This window comes from Stegastes partitus, unplaced genomic scaffold, assembly GCF_000690725.1.
Source record: "Stegastes partitus isolate 25-593 unplaced genomic scaffold, Stegastes_partitus-1.0.2 Scaffold1095, whole genome shotgun sequence".
NCBI lineage: Eukaryota > Metazoa > Chordata > Actinopteri > Pomacentridae > Stegastes > Stegastes partitus.
In genome coordinates this window covers 195,744-206,082 of record NW_007578826.1, presented here as the reverse complement: position 1 = coordinate 206,082, position 10,339 = coordinate 195,744, and the positions used below count along the sequence as shown (strand labels likewise).

At 38.8% G+C, this 10,339-nt stretch overlaps 1 protein-coding gene and 1 long non-coding RNA gene across 2 annotated transcripts in view; one reads left to right on the top strand and one right to left on the bottom strand.

The window, feature by feature from the left end:
* iqgap1 (IQ motif containing GTPase activating protein 1) overlaps window positions 1-10,339 on the top strand; it is a 65,698-nt gene that overhangs the window by 3,054 nt on the left and 52,305 nt on the right. The window lies entirely within an intron of this gene.
* On the bottom strand, window positions 2,127-3,405 carry LOC103367864 (uncharacterized). The gene is made up of 2 exons (XR_520750.1): window positions 2,563-3,405; window positions 2,127-2,350 (listed from the first exon to the last, which is right to left on the bottom strand). It is a non-coding gene; the product is annotated as an uncharacterized LOC103367864 (long non-coding RNA).

Sequence of the window (10,339 nt, the reverse complement as noted above, 5' to 3'; positions counted from 1 at the left end):
CTGCAAATACTGATGATTTGGTCAACAAAATATTAGAAAATAGTAAAAAAGAAAACAAAAAACAGCCACCTTATGCTCTTTTGTTGAAACAGTGGAGCAAAAAACAAAGTTACTTGACTTTATTTTAATCTATGACAGAGAAAACTTCTCTCATAGTGGCTCTCAGAGGATATTAGTGGATAATAGGAAGCAATTATAGTATATAAAGTAATATGAAGCTGTCAAGGCTGCAAATAAGAATATTTTTATTACTGACTGATAATTTAATCATCTAAATGGTAGAAAATAGTACAAAAAACTGCCACTATATGCTCCTAAAAACCTCCTTTTTTACTACTTTTGTCCAAACAATTACCCAAAAAACAAAGTTTCTCAACTTTATTTCATTTATGAAAAAGAAAACCTGGCACAACTGTGAACTGCTTCAGTTTATTGCTCATAACTGTTGCTGCTTTGAACTGAGATCCCTCGTAACTGACATCAAATCTTTGGTAATTGGTCCATTTAAACTTGCTCCGGCTCTTCGGTTCGGTGTAGCAGACATTAGTTTGATTGTTTTAGTGATTGTTAGCTCTTAGTTCCTGCTGATGTCTTGGATAAAGCTGAATCTCACTGATGTGTGCAGCGATACAAGCAGCTCCTGTAGTGAGGTCTGATGTTTATCACAGAGCTTCTGGTCAAACTCTTGTTGTCTTGTTTATCTTTCCTGATTTGCATCAAAGTTTTACTACGATTTAGTCCTGATTGGTCCTGGCACTAATTTTGGGCTCATTAAAGGAGAATTCTGGCTAATTTCTGTCCGTTCAGCCTCAAAAACAAACTGATTCCTGTGTAAACTTCTTTGGAACGCTGCAGGGAGCTCACACTGATGTCTCATGAATGTCTCCAGCAGGTTTAAATAATCTTTACTTCTCTCTAAAGCGGGTGTCGACCTGATGGGGCCTGTCCTCATTAAACACAGAGTCATTATGGAAATCAGTCCTTCCAGTTTCAGTCGCAGCAGGTTACAGATTTAGTTTCTAGCGCTGCAGCATCTCTGGTCCCATGTGACCTTCATATGAAAGGCTTCGACTGACTTCCACTTCTGCAGGCAGTTAACCGTCTGAAACGTCTCAGCGTCTGTGGCCTGGCTCGCACCTCCAGCCCACGTCCACGTTTAGGCACAGTCAGGTTGTGTTTAGTTGAAAACAAGCTCATGAAATAAGTTCTTCTATTGTTTTTCAAAAGGCATTAGGAGGTGGACTCTCAGAACTGGAAAGTGTTCTGATTCATCTCAGTTTTAAACATTTAAATCAGAATTTTGCCAATTTTAGAGTCTTTTATGTCATCACAGTGCTATGATGGCTGCTTTTTTATGGACATAACGTTTAACATTTTAAAACTTTGACTTCTCTTTTAGCAAAACACTTAAACTGAAATGAATTGCCAGTTATAATCCTGCAGGTAAGATGTGAAGCTAGAAACAAGGCGTCTCGTCCTAGTTCATGAACTGTTTTAGCGTTTGTTTTTTTCTCCTCTAAACATTATAATAATTGAAAATGTGTTTTATACTGATTTAACTTCCTGAACATTTTTTTTAAGGGTTGGTTGATGTAATAATGTTGTATCAACTCAATATTCTGTATAATTTAAACTCACGTTTCTCTGTTAATTGAGTTTAAACTGAATTGAAGTTGAGGTAACTTAATAAAATTGACTTGATGACTTCATTTTTCTTCACTTTAACTTCAGGAATTCAAATCTTTTCTATTATGTTAACATGTCTGGACAATTTCAGACGGTTAAGACTGCTAATTAAAAATACCTTTGATTGTAGAGGAAAAGCTAGTTCTGTAAACTCACTATAGTTTGTTGGTTGAACATAATTTCAGTGGAAGTTGTCACAACCCAAAAAGATTGATGCAAACTATTGCGTTACTTTTGTGTTGTGCCCAAACGTTGTTTTAGAGTGTGTGATCGAATCAAGTTTATTTATTTAGCACGTTTAAATCAACCTGAGTTGACCGAAGAGTTGCACATGCTACTAAGGCAGTAAGAAAAGTAGGATTAAAATGGGATAAAGACTTATAAAAATCAATTTGTAAAACAAAATAAAATGATATAAAAACCCACGACGAGGCAAAGCAGCAGTTTTTAAGATCAGCTTTTAATATTTGATAGTTTTATTGATGAACTATATCAAAATAACTTCATCTTCTATTGATATAAGAACCACAAACAAGTTAATATTTAGCAAAAAGGTCAACTTCTTACACATAGGCAGGACTTTATGGCGTCAGGGAGCTCTGTTCACACACCGTTAGCAGCCTCGTTGTCCGTTGGTCGCCTCTGGAGTCGACGTCGCCGCGGCCTGCAGTTTCAAAAGAGGAAGGATTATGCGAGACAGGAAGTGACTCAGTCCCTGTTGATTTTAGTATCTCCCACCGTTGCCACAGAAACCTGCGGTTGTCATAGCAACAGGTTCCGGTGCGCGCCTGTGCTGCCGCGACGCTCCGAATAAACGAATGAATGATTAAGAAAGATGAGCGACGGTGTGTGTGTTTGCTGCGCCTCGTCCTTCACCTGCTCTGACGTTATCGTCCGTCCGGAGGTTCCTGGAGGATTCCTGCTCAGGTTTCCTCCGTCCGACTCTTCTGGGATGGTTTGGATTGTTCCCGGGACTTGGAGAGACCCTTGTGTTCATACTTGGTGTTTAAATCAGGATTGTTGCTGCCAAAAAAGTACAAAAAAGCAAAACTCACCCCCTCTTACTCAAACGTCTACATGACTTGTTGCTTCTTTGCATCTTTCTGCCCCTAAAGGTGCAGAAACAGCTCATCATTTACAGTCTTAGTACATTAGATACGACCTGATTCTTGGGTTTTCCTTTCTAAACCGTCGCAGGGCCATGTTGTGACAGGGGTTCCCACAGCGAATGAGCATGTGAAGGTGGAAGTGTTGAGAGGAAGGCTTTGGTGAGACATTGACCAAACAAGGGCAACTCAGCGTCACCAAACACGCTCAGTAGTTTCACCTCATGCTGCTCATTCTGCTCTGCTCAAGTAGCGTACATGTGATATGGAAGTGCGTCTAGAAAGTCAGCTGCAGTTCTTTCAAGTGCTTTTAAATGTCATGATTAATACCACGTCGGTTCGTTTTGTTCTTGCTATTTTTATTGCACAGTGCTGCAGCAGAATTTGAAACCGAAAGTTCATTCTTGACCTTGGAAACAGCTGCCGATGGTGTAATCTCTCAGGCCTTGTGCACACCTGTGTTGTGCAAAATGTAGATGTTGTAGATTTTGTCCACATGCAAAACCAGTTTTAGGTCACCCACTGAAAAAAGTGGAGCTCTTGCAAACTTGTTTCAATGTAAAGCTATTCGGATATTCTGTTATCGCCGTTGACATGTAGGAATTATTATCATTGTTGATTAATTGTGATTATTTAATTTGTTGTTCAGTCTATAAAATGTCAGAAAATAGTGAAACATGTTCATCAGTGTTTCCTGAAGAACAAGACGAAGTCCTCAAATGTTTTGGTTTGTCCACGACACAGAAATACTCAGTTTACTGACACAGAGAAGGAAAAAAGCAGAAAATGTTCACATTTAAGACGCTGGAATCACAGAACTTTGACCTTTTTTTCTTTAAAATGTTACCCAGATGATCAATAAGTTATCAAACCAGAGTGCGATAAATGTTGTAATTGACAATTAGTCAGGTAATCGATTGATTTTGGGGGATTCTGACAGCAGAGTGTGTGTCTTTATCTCCTTTTAAACATGGTGGGTTTGTGCAGTGGTGGACGTAACCACCATAGTGTTAATGTTCACCTTTCTAACTGGACTTTTGACATGTTTGTGTTTTTGAAGTGCGATCTAGAGGGTTAACTCCATTTTCATCTGAATCTACACGTATAATTCATCAGTCGGTCGTCTGATGTACCTTGTAGTGGATTATTGTTCCGGCTTCTGATTGGTCAACGTGGATTTAGGTGCATCAAGCGTTTCTGCATGTTCATGTAGACAGCTGGGTGATACATTTGCACTTTATTTACTATTCGGCATAACTTTTTAAAGTCTTTCTTCACGTCAGTATTCTCCGTGTGGTAAAATTGCGACATGTGATTCAGCATCAGCACACGGGACACAGTCTGCAGTGTGACCGACACATGGAGGAGGTTTGAGTTTGTAAAACCACAAACAACGGTTTTCAACACATAGTGCACGACGTGTATTCTAATTTGCAGCCTTTGCTTTGGGCTAATTGCACTTTTCAAATCATGATATCAAATCTGGAATCAATCAGTTGGGGAGAGATTTGCTTTTTTATGAATGAAGGAGGAAACCCTGTTGTACACGTGGAGGAAGCTTCTCCTGCAGGAGGATTAAGCTTTTTTTTTTGTCGCCCATCTCACCACATTGTAAAGTGTTTAAACTTTGCACACGCTGCAGTTTAGGACTGATTAATGGCACAGATCTAATAAGAACACAAAATCAGATGTAGATTTAGTCTGTAGTGAATCAACGAGGTCATTAAAGCTGTGCACAGTTGGAAAAAAAAGACAGTTTGATCATTTAAAGCCTCTTTCTTGCAGTTTTCCATCATTGCTGCTGCTCTTTGTTGTGTTTTTAAAATGTGCATAACAACTGCAGCTGTTGTAAATGTGTTACTTTTTTTTCTTTTTTTTTTTTTGTGTTTTTAAAATGTGCATAACAACTGCAGCTGTTGTAAATGTGTTACATAAATGAATTTGATTTGATAAGTAGGATACAAGAGCAAACATGGCAACTCTGTCACTGGTTAATGGATATTAAATTAGCTCATAAGTGGGTTATATCATTGTTTGCGTGAGACAGAAGCCGAGCTGATGTTTCCTCTTTATAAAAACATGATGCTGCTTTATAATCTTTTCAATCAAACTCCAGTTAGTGTGTTGTTGCCATTCAAATAATCACAATAATATAATTAATCTTATTTGTTGACACCATACGAAGCATCAGGACTCATAATTAAGCAACAATAACCCGATGGATCTGACATGAGCCCATTACAATAGAGTTATAACAATATAATCTGAATAAATGTGTTTCGAGTTGTGATCTGAGCGTCACAATCGAGTCCAGCTGACGGATGTGCAGCGGTTGTGAGCTACAGAGCAGCTGGAGGCGCCGGCACATTGTTAACAGTAAAGTTTGGGCAGAAATAGGAACAGCAGAGGAAGACGTTTAAGCGCAGGAAGCAGGTTAAAGATGGAGACGATTATTGTCTCTTCTTCATATCGATACCCAGCTGAGCAAATGCTGCTAACGCCTGCAACTAATCCAGGATTTGTTTCCAGGGGAAGTGACGGATCTGTGAAAGAAAACACACTTTTTTTGAAAAATCTTAAAGCTGCAGTCTTTTTAATTTTGTCCTTTAAGCTGCGGCCGAGGCTCCTGATTGGCTGCCAGAGTGTTGAGCTTCAGGTAGCTCCATGTGGGGAACACCTGAGCCTGCAGGGGAAGGCCGGGGGAGGAATGCTGGGAGTGTGTGTGTGTCCAAGTGTGTGTGTGTGTTGAAGTTGTGGTACGACGGGAATGCTTGTGACAGGTGCACAGCAGGGCGTGAGAGACGGCAGCAGGAATGTAGATGTGTGTTTTCAGTGTGGAAGGCGTCGCTGAACTTGAGTTTTCCATCATCGCTCGCCTCGCACGGATGCAAAGTTTGTGTTATCGCGCTTATTTTCATGTTCTCATCACCTGCACAGGAGCAGCGTGAGGCCGAGTCGACCTGCCGAGCTCAGTATCACACATTATTTGAATGTTCAGTCACCTGTTCATCTGCTGGCTTTTCAAGTGGGACACCAAAGCTCGTAGCTGTAGAGCTGCAGAGCTAAGTGTCAAACTATTTTGATTATCAGTTATTAGATTTGAGTAATTTCCAAAATAAAAAAGGTCATAATTCCATCCATCCACATTCTTAAACGTGAATAGTTTCTGGTTTCTTTCGCCCTTCTTGGCAGTAAACTGAATATCTTTGGGTTGTTCACAAAACCAGACATCTGAGGACGTCGTCTTGGGCTTTACGGAATGCTGATGGACATTTTTTTTTTTTTTCTGACATTATAAAGAGAAAACTACTAATCACTAGCTGCAGCCCTACATGACTGAGAGAAGTTTCCTAAAGATTTTCAGAGACCTGTGCGGATGGAAGACCAAAGCACATGAGGAAAAGATGCATTTTAGGAAAAACCCTTGTGTACAGAAGGACAAGGTCTGGAGAGGTTGTATTATCAGCTCTGTCTGATTCAAGCCTCTCTTTCCTCTCCTGTGACATTAAGCTGAATCAACCAAACAGGACACGTGAGGACGTCATGTCAGGGTTTTCTGACATTTTATAGACCAAACAACTAACATGTCAGCTAACTGACACTGAGGATTATCACACATGTCAACACTGTGAGCAGATTTCTGCACCCTGGAAGGAGTTTTCCAAAAGTCTTCAGTGACCTCAGATTGCATTTGCATGTGGATAAGCTGCTACAACTCAATCATCGGCTACTCGACTTCGTGGAGAGATTGATTGTCAGTGACTGTTTCCAAGGAAAAAAATGTCTTCATAAATTTGAATATTTTCTGCATTCTTTCCTCCTTTGTGGCAGCAAGCTGGATGTCTTTGGGTCTGAGGAGAAAACAAGAAGTTTGGGGATGTTACCTCAACGTTTTTAATATTTTGTGAAGCAAATAACAAATCAGCTAATCTGGGAAATAAGAAATCTGTTGCAGCTCTGCATGGCCACACGACAGATTTTCTAAATATTGGCATTTTATAAAGAGTTTGCCGAAGCTTGTCAGGGAGCTAAAACTGCATTTCCAGTTGGACAAAAGACTGAAAGAATAGGAAAGCTGCATTTTAAAAACATTTGTGTACACGAGGACACGGTCTAAATGAACTTTGTGGAGAGATTACATGAAAATGTTTAAATCCCAGCTTCATAAATGTGAATATTTTCAGTTTTCTTTCCTCCTCTGTGACAGCAAGCTGGCTATCTTTGGATCTGAGGACTAAAAAAGAAATATGAGGACATTACTTCAGGGTTTTTCACATTTACCACCAAACTACTAATCGATTATTGGAGAAGTTATCAACAGATTCATCATCAGCTGCAGCTCTGGTTGGCTGTTAAGCTCCATTAGGTGGATACAGCTCAGATTATCTTCCTTTAATCCAGCAGCTATTTATGTTCAAAAAGTGCTAAAAGGCCAATACAATAATCCTATTAAAGTCCTATAAAAGTCTTTTTATCCAACAAAAACCCAAAACAAAGAACAAATCCTTCAATTTAAGAGGCTGGAAGCAAGAAGTTTTTGTGATTTTTTTGCAGAATAAACTCCTGAAACTGGTTCAAAGATGCAGCAGCCTTCTGCTTCTGTATGTCAAGCTGTGTTTCTTGACTAGATTCTTGCTTTCACTCTTGCTTTGCCCCGTCAGCCTCTCTGGGAATGCAGTCGGACATGTTTTCAGTGCGACACGTATTGATCCGTGCACATTCTCCCCCCCGTCAGCTCAGGTACAGCAGAACCATGTCAGGTAGTTTCGCTGTGGATTCACACTCCATGACGAATGACTCGCAGCAGCGTTTGAAGTCAGGATGTCACGGCTGCAGCACCTCGCTTCCTCTCCGCTCACTGCTGCTGCAGCTCAGATTATAAATCACTCCGTCAGCAGATGCTCGCCGCCGTGACGTCGCGTTTCTGGGCGTCGCCGAGAGGTTTGGCCTCCACAGGTGAACCGGATTCCTGACGGCAGAGTGAAAGTGGAGGAGGAGGAGTGTTAGATCTGAATCAGTGGAAGGAGAACTGAGAGTAGATTTAATCAAATTGTAGGGTGTTAAAGCTGCTGTCAAACTGAGAAATATTATCAGTTTCTGCATCTGTAAACTTCCGCTTTTTGCTCCATTTAAATTCCCTTGAACGGCAAATACCTGTCGAATATGTAGATTTATTTACAGTGAAGCTGTGTGAATGTGTTGTCACACGTCACAAAAGAGTTCAGTTCTGTTTGTACAAATACTGATTTTTTTTTTATGTGGACATAAAATAAAGTTCAGGCCTGTTCTTTTTATTTTATTTTTTTTTTATTTTTATTATGATTTTTTTTATAGTAAACATGTAAATTGATTTTTCTCAGTGATTTGTTCTAGATGTTATCTATAATTTAACAAAACAGAAAAAAAATATGTAAAATAACATTTTTTTTAAAAAGTATCATTTTTAATCTATAATTTACAAAATCTAAAAAAAATAAAAAATAAAAAAGGAAAAAAATTTTCTGCCTATTTAAATATAGTTTAAAAAAAGAAAAGAAAAGAAAGAAGTGTCACTACTTTACAGTTGAAATGTTATGAATGAATTATAAATTATGATTTGTGATAATTTTCATTTTTGTAGTTCCAAAGCTCCGGTTTTCTTGGAGGAACTAATAAATCTAATAACAGAATGACTGTTCTTTGCTGTCGAGGCTTTAAGCAGACATTTCAGGTGAACTAACTTTTAGTTTCTGAGATAACATTGAAAAGGCTGGATAGTGGCTACATAACCATATGAACACCGTTTTTTAGCTTATTTTTCATAATTATTGTAATATTTTCTGCACATCTGTGTAAAAACATCTGGATGAAACAAACAGAAACAGAAATGTCATGTTTCAGTCAGTAGTTCTATGTTGTTTTTCCACCGTTTAATGGCACCAACTGGAGCTGCTTTACTCCTAATGTTGTCCCGATTTATTCACATTAATATAATTTACACGCAGAGTCAAATAAGAAAGGAAGCCCAGTAGCTTGGAGGAGCTGATTAGCTGGATTTGCAACAACAAAGTGACGTTCAAAGGCACTTGTACCACTAATTTGAACACATTAGAAGCATGAAATGAACAGAAAACAACAATTGATCACGATTAATCTTATGACAGACGAGTTGTGTGACAAACCTGAACCTGTGACCGTCAGACCTCACTGGCTGGGCCTGAACTTTACATGAACTTTAAACTGAAATCAGAATGACAAGCACTCCAATTATCACATTACAAAGTCTTTAATTTAGGATTTATGTTTGGGATAAACAATCTGGTCGGTGGTTTTATAGATTTCATGCCTCCTTGTTGTGTGACAGTCACACTTTATGTGTTGATGCTTCGTCATGTGTTGAAAATCTGTGAATAATGAAGCTTTACTTTAATCAATCAGATCAGTATCTGTCCTAAAAAATACGAATCACAGATGCTTTCTCCTCATTGTTTGCGACGTCTCTGCGTTTCCAGACTTAAATTAAAACATCGACCGAACAAAAGACCACAGATATGGAAATAATTGGATGTTATGCAGAACAGAGATTTCCTGTTTCTTCGCCGTTTTTCTCAGCTGCAGAAGTCACTGTTTCTTCTGTTAGTTTTTAATGTTAATGTGAAGAATTTAAACATTTAGGTTCACGTTTTGCTTTGGAAACAGTCATTTGAATAAAGATAAGCGACTTGGTTTTTACTCAGCAGATGATGTTTACTGAACAACGTGTTGATATTTGGTTCTGTGGACACTTTGTTCAGTTCCAGGAACAGTTGGGAGCTTTGATACTCAGAGTTCATCAGTGCAGTTTGTGCTGGATCAGGCTGCCACAGAGAGTCCTGAACGTCACTTTAGAATAGATTGTAAGAGGTCAAACTGACTTACTTTTAGATTTTCTTTTGCTTTAAACAATCAAATATGCAGATATTGAAGCCTGACTCCCACATAGAGGCACCAGCATGTTTTTATACAGGTTTATATATATTTTCTTTTCTGATGTTATTATTAACCCTTTCGACACTATAGCCTGCTGTACTGGGCTGGCATTACGACTCCCCTTCAACACTGCAGACCGGTACAGTGGGCTCCGGGATATGGCAGCTTTCATTTTGATTGGCTCTCAGTGGGAATCCCGTATGTGAACAAGCGATTCAGTCATGAAATAAATTATGCAAATGAAGTAAAATGACGTCGTTTGACCTCAAAAATCACCAGAAAACGTGACTTTCACTATCTTGTTACCAAAATGTTTACAAGCGATCAAAACTAACTAATTACAGACTTTGGCTGATCGCTCAGTATATAAGAACTGATAACTAATTGCATATATCCCTGGTAATTATGAAGCTTACCTTTTCACACCTGTATGTATATGACAAGAGTAAACTTTTATATATTTAACCGTCAGCTTGTCTACTTCTGATTGATACCAGATGTGTAATGATGTGACGTCTACTTAAGAGTTTATGAGTGATTAATCAAAACAATATCTGATCATGAATTTCAACCAAAGTCACTTAGTGTTGAAGTGTATC